The sequence below is a fragment of the Musca autumnalis genome, unplaced genomic scaffold (genome assembly GCF_047663935.1).
Source record: "Musca autumnalis isolate F117 unplaced genomic scaffold, ASM4766393v1 scaffold_5, whole genome shotgun sequence".
In the NCBI taxonomy this organism is placed as follows: domain Eukaryota; kingdom Metazoa; phylum Arthropoda; class Insecta; order Diptera; family Muscidae; genus Musca; species Musca autumnalis.
Window position 1 is genome coordinate 43,751,880 of NW_027412088.1, and position 12,177 is coordinate 43,764,056.

The window sequence follows — 12,177 nt, forward strand, 5'->3', positions numbered from 1 at the left end:
TCTGATATAATAGCCCAAAAAAACTCTAAATCTAATGTTAACAAAGGAATGACTTCCAAAATTAGGTCCACCTCCAAAATGGTCTACATCGGTCCATTCTTTCAGGTATCTTCTCCACAAAAGTACAAAACTGTTGCATTTTTATCAAAGTTAAATTTGTCAGCACAACATAAGCATTTATTCGCAACGCCCGCAATCGTAAAGTTATGTACCCCAACTTTTCGATATTTTTGTCGGAAAGTTTATACGTCCAAAAAAGGACACGAAATTATAAAACAATTCTTAGGAAAAAATTTTGTCTATACATAAAAGTCTCAACTCACACATTGAGTCATACTTTTTTACTTTACTTTACCTCCGCTGTGCCGAAAGTTTTTAATGTCAGCGAGACCATAAACATCTACTCGTACAATTAAGATAGAAGTAAGCAAGAACAACATCCATTGGGGTATCAGATAAAGTTTTTTTTCGACTTAACCTATTTTGTCAGGACTTAGCTAAATGTTGCCGAGATTTTTTCGGATATATGTTTTTACCATGTTTTTGCAAAACCCAAATAAGGGTTTCGTAGTCTCAAACAGTACTGTGTTTGTACAGTACAGTATTTACTGCCCCAAACAGGCTATATATGTCCGATTTCTATGAAATTAGGGATGTGTGACAAAATTCGGACTAGAAATAAATGTGCTAAATTATATCGATATCGGGCCAGATTTTGATATAGCTCCCATATATATTTTACATATTCAAAGTGAAGTGTGTTATCATATAGTGGGCCCCGATCGACTTTGATCCTTTCCTTACTGGTTTGGTATTAAACAAAAATTTTAAGTCCAACTTGGTAGAGGGATTCGAATAAGTACCGTTTTTTTAAATTTTTCTAAATTTGTCAATAAAGTTTTTCTTATATACCACTGTGCAAACTATGTTATTTTACCAAAAAAATAATACGTTGCATTTACAAACATGTATTTTTTTAGGAATTTAGCTTAAACATCTTATAAAATTCTTAATTTTGCGATTTTAAGAAAGATTTATCAATTAGTGCACCAGCATTCGTGAGTATTACTGAATGAAGTTGTTTTGTGCCCACGATAGGTTTAATCATTGCATATTTCAAATTCAAATCCTCTTTCGTATTTAAACAATCATCTTCTGAAGAAAAATAAAACAACAAAACAAATGTTAAACAAGTTAGAACGGCGTTAAGTTCGGCCGGGCCGAACTTGTTATACCCTCCACCACGAATTGTAATGAAGTAAAATGGAACAATTAGTTTCCTTTTGCTTATGAAGAAGACTAAATACCAAATTTCAGCAATTTCGGTAAAACAATGTTGCTAACCTACGGGAGGTACCGTTCTATGGGGCTATATCAAAACGTCGATCTATACCGACTAATTTCTGACGGAAAGTTTTAAGACTCAAAGAAGGTTAAATACCAAATTTCTGATAATGTGACTGAAAAATACCGAAAATCAAGAGGTACGCTTCCATGGCGGATATAGGAAGGCGTATACCTATACTGATAATTAACTCCTGGAATATTTTTATAACCCTATTGAAGACTAAATAATAATAAAATAGAAAGGTACCGTTCTATGGGGGCTATATCGAAACGTGGACCTATACCGACGAATTTCAGGCGGAAAGGTTTTTACCTCCTACGTAGACTAAATATTAAATTTCAGGTATTTGTGGCCATAACCTTCAAAATACCGGAAATCGGGATGTACCGTTCTATAAGGGCAATATGAAGGCATGGACCTATACCTAAAAATTTCATGTGGAAAGTTTTGTGGAATATTAAGACCACAACTTCAAAATATCGAAAAATTTTGAGGGGAAAGTTGAATACCACCAGCGAAGACTAAATACCAAATTTCAACTATTTCGAAGAATTATTGTGGTCACATCTTTCAAAATACTGAAAATCGGGAGGTACTGTTCTATGGGGGCTATACTAAGACGTGAACGGGTACCGAAAAATGTATGGGGAAAGTTTTTTAACCCCAACGAAGACTAAATACCGAATTTCGGCCACAACATGCAAAATACCAAAACTCGGGAGGTATTGTTCTATGGGGGCTATATGAAGGCGTGGATCTATACCGACAAATTTCATGTGGAAAGTTTTGTATCCCAAATGAAGACTAAATACCAAATTTCAACAAGTTCGGTGGAATATTGATGTCACAAACTGCAAAATACACGAAATCCGGAGATACCGTTCATATGGAAAATTTTATACCCCCAAAGAAGACTAAATACCAAATTTTAGCCATTTCGGTGGATTATTGTGGCCACAACCTTCAAAATACCGAAAATCGGGAGGTACCGTTCTATGGGGGCTATACGAAGTCGTGGACCTATACCGAACAATTTCTGTGGGAAAGTTGTATACCCCCAACGAAGACTAAATACCAAATTCAGCCATTTCGGAGGAATTTGAGGCCACAACCTTCACAATACCAAAAATCGGGAGGTACCGTTCCTTGGGGTCTATATGAAAGCGTGGACCTATACCGACAAAATTCTAAGGGAAAGTTGTAAAACCCGAACGAAGACTGAATACAAAATTTCAGCAATTTCGGAGGAATATTAAGGCCACAACCTTCAAAATACCAAAAATCGGGAGTTACCGTTCTATGGGGGCTATACGAAGGCGTTGACCTATACCTGAAATTTTCTGGGGGAAAGTTGTATACCCCCATCGAAGACTAAATACCCAATTTCAGCCATTTCGGAGGAATATTGGGGCCACAACCTTAAAAATATCGAAAATCGGGAGGTACCGTTCCATGGGGACTATACGAAGGCGTGAACCTATACCGACAAAATTCTAAGGGAAAGTTGTTGAATCCGAACGAAGACTTATTACCTCATTTCAGCCATTTCGGAGGAATATTGAGGCCACAACCTTCAAATACCAAACATCGGGAGGTACCGTCCTATGGGGCTATATGAAGGCGTGGACCTATGCCGATAAAATTCTGGGGGAAAGTTTTATACCCCCAACGAAGACTAAGTACCAAATTTCAGTCATTTCGGTGTGATAATGAAGCTCAAAACTTCAAAATACCGAAAATTGGGTAATACCGTTCTATGGGGGCTATATCAAAACGTGGACCGATATAGCCCATTTGCAATACCAAACATCCTAGGAGTAATATAAACTTCTGTACCAAATTACAAAGCTCTATCTGAAAAACTTCGAGCTGTATCTTGATTTCAACAGACGGACGGACATGGTTATATCGACTTAGAATTTTACCCTGATAAAGAATATATGTACATACTTTGTAGGGTCTCTGATGAATATTTCGATGTGTATGTATGCTCTTTCTGAATTTCTAGTCGGCTTTCTCCTATCTTTTCTAGTTTCCGAGATATCCACGCATCGATGGTAAAGAATAAACTTTTTTCAGTTTTGAAATTAATATTTTAAAAACATACAAGTTTAATAACACATTTCAAAAATCAGAATTTTAATTTTCGATTTAGAAGAATTTAATTTATTGAGCCAAAGTTGTAAAATTTTTTTGTCACTTTGTTCCATGTGATTTACAATATTTCACATTTGTGTCATAAGTGCTGATATGGAACAAATCGACAAAAATTCTTTTTTTAAAGAAATCTCTATAACCTTTATATTCCAATACATATTCCTCTAAATTTTTACAAATATGTTCTATATACTATTATTAATATTTCAAGTCAAAAATATAAATATTTGTTTTAGCCAGCTCCACACAGTTGTGACGCAAAACATTAAAATGCGATTATCTCAAAACGGGCAAATGGCGTATGGAACACTAAAGCATGACACCGACGAAATATAGTCCATATGCGAACCTTATCTATATGTGGTAGATATATTAGGAGAATTATGTGTGAACTTTGTGGGGGAGGTTCCTGAAGGGTGGACCGATATGGCCTATCTTCGAATTTTAGTTAAGTTTGGACAAACTATTATAATCGCCAAATGTTTGACCGAATCGGTTGATTCGTTCGAGAGTTATCGTGCGCTCCAACCACTAAACATGGTGCCATAGGGGTTTTTAAAATCTTTCTGACTATTTTCTCAGGAAGTATGAACTTGCCCCTGATGAAACTTGTACCATCGTATGGAGGGCAGTGAAGACAAGTTTTCACAACAAAAATCAAAGCAATTCAAGAGCAGGTCCTAAACTGAAATTGTCCGAAATTTCGTGTGGGAGGTACCCGATGGAGTGGACCGAATTTCATCTGTAGTGGAATTCTGTCACTCATTTTTTGACTTACCGACAAAAATCGGTAAAATTTTAATTCTTATCATTTCGGTAATTCGCGAAACTTTTCGGTAAGTTAACAACCAAAATAAAGATGTCGCTAAGTTCTATCGATAGAAACAGTGTTGTTTATTGATACTTTTCATTTATAATTTTGCGTTTTGATTTTACCGACATTTGTCGGTAACTCATAAAATGTGTTACAGAATTCCACTACTGCTCTGGTAGAAATTTCATGATGTGCAAAATATGTACCAAATCGCTTTCTCGATTCAAGAGTTATCCTGTGCACAATTTTTCTGAACATTTTCGAACTTTTTTGGGGGAGGTACTTGAAAGAGTTGACCTATATGGCTCATTTTCGAATTTAAACTAAGTTTGGACAAAATATTACTGAGGCCAAATTTTGGACTAAATCGTTTCATCCGTTCGAGAGTTATCGTGCACACCAACCATTAAGACAGACGGACGGACATGGCTAAATCGACTTCAAATTGTCTGAAACGGATTTCGTCCAAACATACTTGGGGTCTAAAACCATTATTTCGATGAGGCACATTTTGCCCGTATGAAAGTGTATATACCCTCGTTAACATAAATGCTGAGGGTATAAATACACTATGCAACACTGAAAATGCAAACAACTTCTAGTATGGATTTTTTGAAAGTACATATTTAGACTACAAAAACCCTAGTTGGGTTTTGTCCTGTCAGATCCAGTTCGGATTTTATGGCCTCATCTAAGCCGGGCTAAAACTACACTTTTTTGCATTTATAAGGCATTTATCTCAAAAACGAATAGGAATTTGGTCTTGCTGTCTTTAGCACTATTGTAGCCCTAAAGCAGTAGAACTTATCTGTTGAACAGAACACATAAGAAAAACTTCATCTAGGGCATCAAAATCGATAAAATATAGAAAATTTTACATAATTTCTGGAATTCTGGTCGGTATCAGCTAAACTATTAGGAGTTGAACCAAGTAGCCTTTTGCAAAACTCATCCAAATAATGTTCTCAGCAGTTCTTCAGAACATTCTGAAACTCTAAAATGCTTTTTCCATGTAGTTTCAGCGATATTTGGTATCATATCTTTTACAACACCTATTTCAAACACAGTTCACACCAACAGATTACACTATGTAACACTGCAAATGCAAACAACTTCTAGTATGGATTTTTTGAAAGTACATGTTTAGACTACAAAAACCCTAGTAGGGTTTTGTCATGTCAGATCCACTTCGGATTTTATGTCCTCATCTAAACCGGGTTAAAACTACACCTTTATCTCAGAAACGAACAGTAATTTGCCTTGCTGTCTTTAGCAATATTGTAGACCTAAACTAGTAGAACTTATCTGTTGAGCACACTACACAAGAAAAACTTCAGCTAGGGCATCAAAATCGATAAGATATGGAAAATTTTACATCATTTCTGGAATTCTGGTTGGTATCAGCTAAACTATTGGGATTTGAGTCAAGTAACCTTTTGCAAAAATCATCAAAATAATGTTCTCAGTAATTTTTCAGAACATTCTGAAACTATAAAATGCTCATTTCATGTTGTTTCAGCGGTATTTGGTATCATATATTTTACAACACCCATTTCAAACACCTTTCACACGAACATTTTATTTTCGCATTTGGGTTTTCACGACATTATTGACATATTTATTAAATCGTCGTTGAAAAATATACTAAAAACCACGTGATAGATGCATTTTACAACAATGGCATGTTCTGAAGAGTTGTGTATCACATTCTAGAGAACATTTTTTTAAAATTAAACATTAAGAAAAAATTAACAGTTTTGGAGATATGGTGAGAAATGTATAAATATTAGGGAATTTTTAGATATATTTTGAAATTTGAGACATTAAATGTAGTCTTTCGAGTTTTTTATTTCTCCAAATATTTTATTCTTTTCCTTATCTACAAATTTGCTTCAGAGGTCAGAAGAAGATTCGCATTGGTTTCAGAGATATAGCCCCGAATTTCTTTAAAAACGCAATATTTAACCATATTTAGATGGGGCCATAAAATCCGAGCTGGATCTGACACAACAAAACCAAACTAGGGGTTTTTGTCGTTTGGGTCTGTACTTTCAAAAAATCCTCAGTTCGAATTGTTTGCACAAGATTACCTTAAAAATGTTGCACAGTGTTATTCTCGCATCTCGGATTTCACTTCATTATTGACATATTTATTAAATCGTCGTTGAAAACAACGTGATAGAGGCATTTTACAACAATAGCATGTTCTGAAGAGTTGTGTATTACACTCCAGCGAATATTTTTCCAATAGAAAACATTAAAAAAAAATTAACAGTTTTGGAGATATGGTGCGAAATGTATACAAATTATGGAATTTTTAGATATATTTTGAAATTTGAGGCAATAAATGTAGTTTCTCGAGTTCATTATTCTCCATATATTTTATTCTTGTCCTTATCTACAAATTTGCTTCAGAGGTCAGAAGAAGATTCGCATTAGTTTCATAGATATAGCCACAAATTTCTTTAAAAACTCAATATTTAACCATGTTTAGATGGGGCCATAAAATCCCAGCTAGATCTGACACAACAAAACCCAACTAGGGCTTTTTGTCGTTTGGGTCTGTACTTTCAAAAAATCCTCAGATCGAATTGTTTGCACAAGATTACCTTAAAAATGTTGCACGGTGATATCATAAGTTTGATTTTGTTAAGCTTTACAACTGGAGGTCACCCTTTAAGGATCTCGAAGCACTCTAAAATGTTGGCTTACATCCAGTTTGAAATCTGGTCATAAGTGCTTATAATTGTTACCGCATGCAGTCCTTATGAGTTGTATGACCCCTTCCTTCCAGAATGAACTCGTGCAAAAAACCGACAAAAACTTTCTAACTTGTATTTTGTTGCAATTTTTCAATGTATGATTCAGCAGAAACAATATGATATGAATTTTACTTCATATTTATGTTCTGTAGTTGAGTATTATATTCGAACGACTGCCCTTTCCAAAGAATATGTTAGCAAAAACCTGCAGATTAGCCTATATAGGCCCGAATATAGGAAAAAATAAAAATTTGTGCACTTTTTATTCATATTTAATGGTATAGGAATTTACCCTCGGAGTCGAAGCCGGAGTCGTGAATAAAACTGGTCTGGAGTCGAAATCGAGGTATATTTGGCTCGAAACTCTGATTTTGATATAGGCAATTGTCCCCAGGGAAAACAAATGCTCTGTTCCAGAACCTGCAAGAAGCCATTATTTTTTTACAACGATAACATTATTCCTTTATGTTATCGAAAAAAATAGTAAAAATTAGTAGACTCTTTCAGTGCTGGAACAGACCGAAATTTTAACAACATTGCAATAATCGAAATACAATTTGAATTATTTTTACCCACTGACGACTAGTTACTATTGCGTTGCGTTTCAATCTAATTGAAATAAATTCTGATTCACTTTAATTGTGTCTCGATTTCTAAGGATTATTTTCTGTTATTTATGCAGACAAAAATTAATTTTACAAATTTGAAAAAAATTAATCTTACAAAATACGTAATGTACTTTTGAAAGCTTTGCTAGAAAAGGCGACAGTCGTTAAATCTAACATTTGGGTACTAACCTTGAGAAGAAATCGTTGTAGATAAATACACATGTTTGAAATCGCTTGAGTTTCATAAATATCCACAATTGACAAAATTGCCAACATTTTAATAATGTAGTACATAATATTATGAGCATGCAGTGTAAAAACCAGTGTGTCAACATTTACCTTCCTGCTATATGTCCTTTTTCAATTTGTATCCACTTCCTGTAAACAAGTAAATGAAAAAAATCACGAAACATTTTTGCCACCTCATATTAATCAGACATCGTTTAAAGTTGAGATTTTTGTCATTTTGTCCCGTCATATTTTTGCTATTATTATTGTTATTATCAGGGTATATGGCACCAGGATTATATATTTCTAACATAAAATTGCATGTGAAACATATCATTTTTGTCTTTGTTGTTGTGGGAAACTTTATTTATTATTTGTTTTGGGGTTTCGTTGCTTTCCGGTGATCCATATAAAATGTTCATAAATAAATTATTACTTGCGGTCAGTTGCATTCTATTGGCAATTACATTGTTTGGTCATTGTTTTTTTCGGATTAGAGATATATTAGGCTGGTGTGATAAATGAGCTTGTTTATATTGTAAAATATAGTAGCAGTTTTAATAATGTTAGGAACTAACTGAATGCAAATTGGGCGCCAATGCGAAATTTTCAATGAAATACATTTAGCAAAAATGACCGAATCAAACCTTCCAGCTTCAGTCCAATTTAAAAATGTTTAAAATTTAGAAAAGAATAAAAAAATGAGTCTGGACTTTGTCATGTTAACATCAATCTAGATCTACCACCTAGCATCTCCTATGCCACGAAATGGTTTTTCCTAAAATTAAATAACAAGTAAACAAGTACGAGAGTATCATGCAGCTGTGCTACCCTCAGCCTGTGACAAAAAAGAAGCAAACACAATAAATATGCCGTATATAAAAATATTGAATTTGTATCACGAGTTTGCTTCAAAATGCTTGGAATCTGTAGGTCCGTATTGTGGGGCTATACCAATTTCTTTTTATACCCTCAGCATTTATGCTAATGAGGGTATTTACACTTTCATACGGGCAAAATGTGCCTCATCGAAATAATGGTTTTAGACCCCAAGTATGTTTGGACGAAATCCGTTTCAGAAACGGATCAACCGATTCGGTCCAAAATGTCGCTTTCATAATATTTTGTCCAAACTTAGTTTGAATTCGAAGATGGTTATATCGGTCCACTACTTCGGGAACCTACCACACAAAATTTCGGAAAAGTTCAGCTTAGGACCTGCTCTCGAACGCTTTGATTTTTGTTGTAACAACTTGAATTCACTGTCCGCATACGACGGTACAAGTTTCATCAGTGGTAAGTCCATACTTCCTGAGAAAATGGCCTGAAAGTTGTAAAAAACCCTATGATACCGTGTGTAGTGGTTAGAGATCAAGATAACGCTCGAACATAACGGCAGATCCGTCCACACAAAGGTTCAAAATTTTTCGGAAAAAATTGAAGGGAATGACCGATTTGATCTATACTTTACACATCCTAGTATATCTACCAGATAAAGGTCAGAATCGAATATGGACTATATTTATCTACTCCTTCGCATACCTCCCACACAAAATTTCGGATAAGCTTCCCTTCACTTTTTCTGAATTTTCTGTGGGAGGTACCGGAAGGGGTGGACCGATATAGTCTTTATTCCAACCTGATGTATGACTGGATGAAATAATAGGATGTGCATAGTTTGGACCGTTATCTCAGGAAACGATCCGGCAAGAGCTCTTAGTCCATATTCGAACTCGATCTACAATATCTGGAAGGAATAAAAAGGTATGCATAGTTTGGACCTATCACACACACCCTGCGGGAGTTATCTGGGTTTCTAAGAGCTTTTAAGCCATTACCTCAAGAAATATGGACTTGCGACCAAAAAAAAAATTCACCGTCATAAAGGGAGCTGCAAGGAGAATCTGCTGAAAGAAATTCAAAATTATCAGAGACGAGCTCTTAAACTTCACTTTTTCCTAATGTTGTGTGGGAGGTATTCGAAGGAGTGAGTGGACCGATATAGTCCATATTCGAAATCAATCTATATGTGGAAGTAACAATACGATGTACAAAGTTTGTACCAAAATCTCAAATGTCAAATTTCAGGAAGATTGGTTAAAAATTGCATCTAAAATCCTCAAAATACCGACAATTGGGAGGTACCTTTATATGAGGGCTATACCAAAACATGAGCCATAGTTGACAATTTTTAGTGGAGAAGTTTTGTGTGAACCTTAAATGTCAAATTACAGCTAGCACGGCTAAAATTTTAACTAAAATCCTCAAAATACCGAAAATCGGGAGGTACGGTTATATGGGGCCTATATGAAAACATGGACCTGTGTTGACGATTTTTGGTGGAGAAGTTTGGGGACCATAGAGAACCTCAAATGTCACATTACAGCTAGTTTGGTTAAATATTGTAGCTAAAACTCCTAAAATACCGAAAAGCGGGAGGTACGGTTATTTGGGGCATATACCAAAACATGAACGTACATCAAACATTTTTAAGGGATACGTTTCGTGACCACAGAGAATCTCAAATGTCAAATTACAGCTAGTTTGATTAAACATTGTAGCTAAAATCCTCAAAATACCGAACATCGGGTGTTACCGTTATATGGCGGATACATCAAAACATGGACCTACGTTGGTGATGTTGCGAGGAGAAGTTTGGGGACCACAGAGAACCTTAAATGTCACATTACAGCTAGTTCGGTTAAATATTGTAGCTAAAACTCCTAAAATACCGAAAATCGGGAGGTACGGTTATATGGGGCCTATACCAAAACATGAATCTACATTACAATTTTTAAGGGATAAGTTTCGTGACCACAGAAGAAGCGCTGTGACCACTAAGAACCTCAAAATTCAAATTCCACATGTTTGGCTATAAATTCTAAATAAAATCCTCAAAATACCTAAAATCGGGAGGTTCCATTGTATGGTGGCTATATCAAAACATGGACCAATGTTGACAATTTTTGTGGAGAAGTGTTGTGACCACTAGTAACCATAAATGCCAAATTACAGCTAGTTTGGGTAAAAATAGTAGCTTAAATCCTCAAAATACCGAAAATCGGAAGGTATCGTTATATGGGGGCTATACCAAAACATTGACCTATGTTGACGATTTTAAGTGAAGAAGTTCCGTGCCATCTGAGAACCTCAAAGACCAAATTACAGCTTGTTCGGTTAACAAAATTTAGCTATGATGCTTAAAATACCGAAAATCGGGAGGTACTATTATATGGAAGCTATTTCAAAACATGGATCTATGTTGACGATTTTTTGTGGAAAAGTTTCGTGATCAAACAGAACTCCAAATGTCAAATTACAGCTAGTTCGTGAAGAAATTTCCTCACATGTCGGAAAGAGGGAGGTATATGGGGCCTATGCCAAAACATGGGCCTATACAGCCCATATTCAAACGTAATCCTATGGGAAAAGATACTCGGGTGCGAAAATATAGTCCTCTTGCTCAATTTTTGCAGACGTTAGAGTGATTACTTCAATGCGTTACAAACGAAAAAAAAACTTAATATGCCCTCCAGTGTATGGTGGAGGGTACAAAAATGGGGGGCTAGCCGTAAATATGGACCTATATTGACAATTTTTGGTGGAGAAATTTCGCGACTGCAGTGAACCTCAAATGTCAAATTACAGCTAGTTCGGTAAAATTTTAGCGAAAACTCATAAAATACCGAAAATCGGGTGGTACGATTATATGGGGCCTATACCAAAACACGGACCTACATAAACAATTTTTTGTGGAGAATTGTCGTGACCACTAAGAACCTCAAATGTCAAATAACAGCTAGTTTGGTTCGAATATACAGCTAAAATCCTCAAAAAATCCGAAGGCACCGTTATGTGGGGCCATACCAAAACATCGAAATATGTTGAAAATTGTTGGTGGAGAAGTTTCGTGGCATCAGATAACCTCATATTTCGAATTACATGTAGTTCAGTTAGAAATGACAAATGTGGCTGAACAGTCTGCCTTGCCGACAGAGGTATACCTCAGCATGTGTGAACGCAAGAACGCAAGTATTTAGCGGGTCTTCAAAATTTTGGGCATATGAACTTGCCAACAAAGATATGGAGTAAGATAAAATCTCAAAAGTTTTGCTTGAGAGGTACCTAAAGGAATGGACCGACATTGTCCATTTTGGAAGTGTGTCTTAGTTTGGGAGTCATTCCACTGGATAGGACCATTATATAAGAACACATGGACTTGCCCACGAAAAACATCATCAAATTGTCCCAATTTTAACT

General features: G+C 35.5%; 1 protein-coding gene across 33 annotated transcripts in view; it reads left to right on the top strand.

Annotated features, from left to right (window-relative positions):
- The window catches only part of LOC141386969 (uncharacterized), a 162,274-nt gene that overhangs the window by 19,915 nt on the left and 130,182 nt on the right, over positions 1–12,177 (top strand). The gene's annotated exons all lie outside the window — the stretch shown is intronic.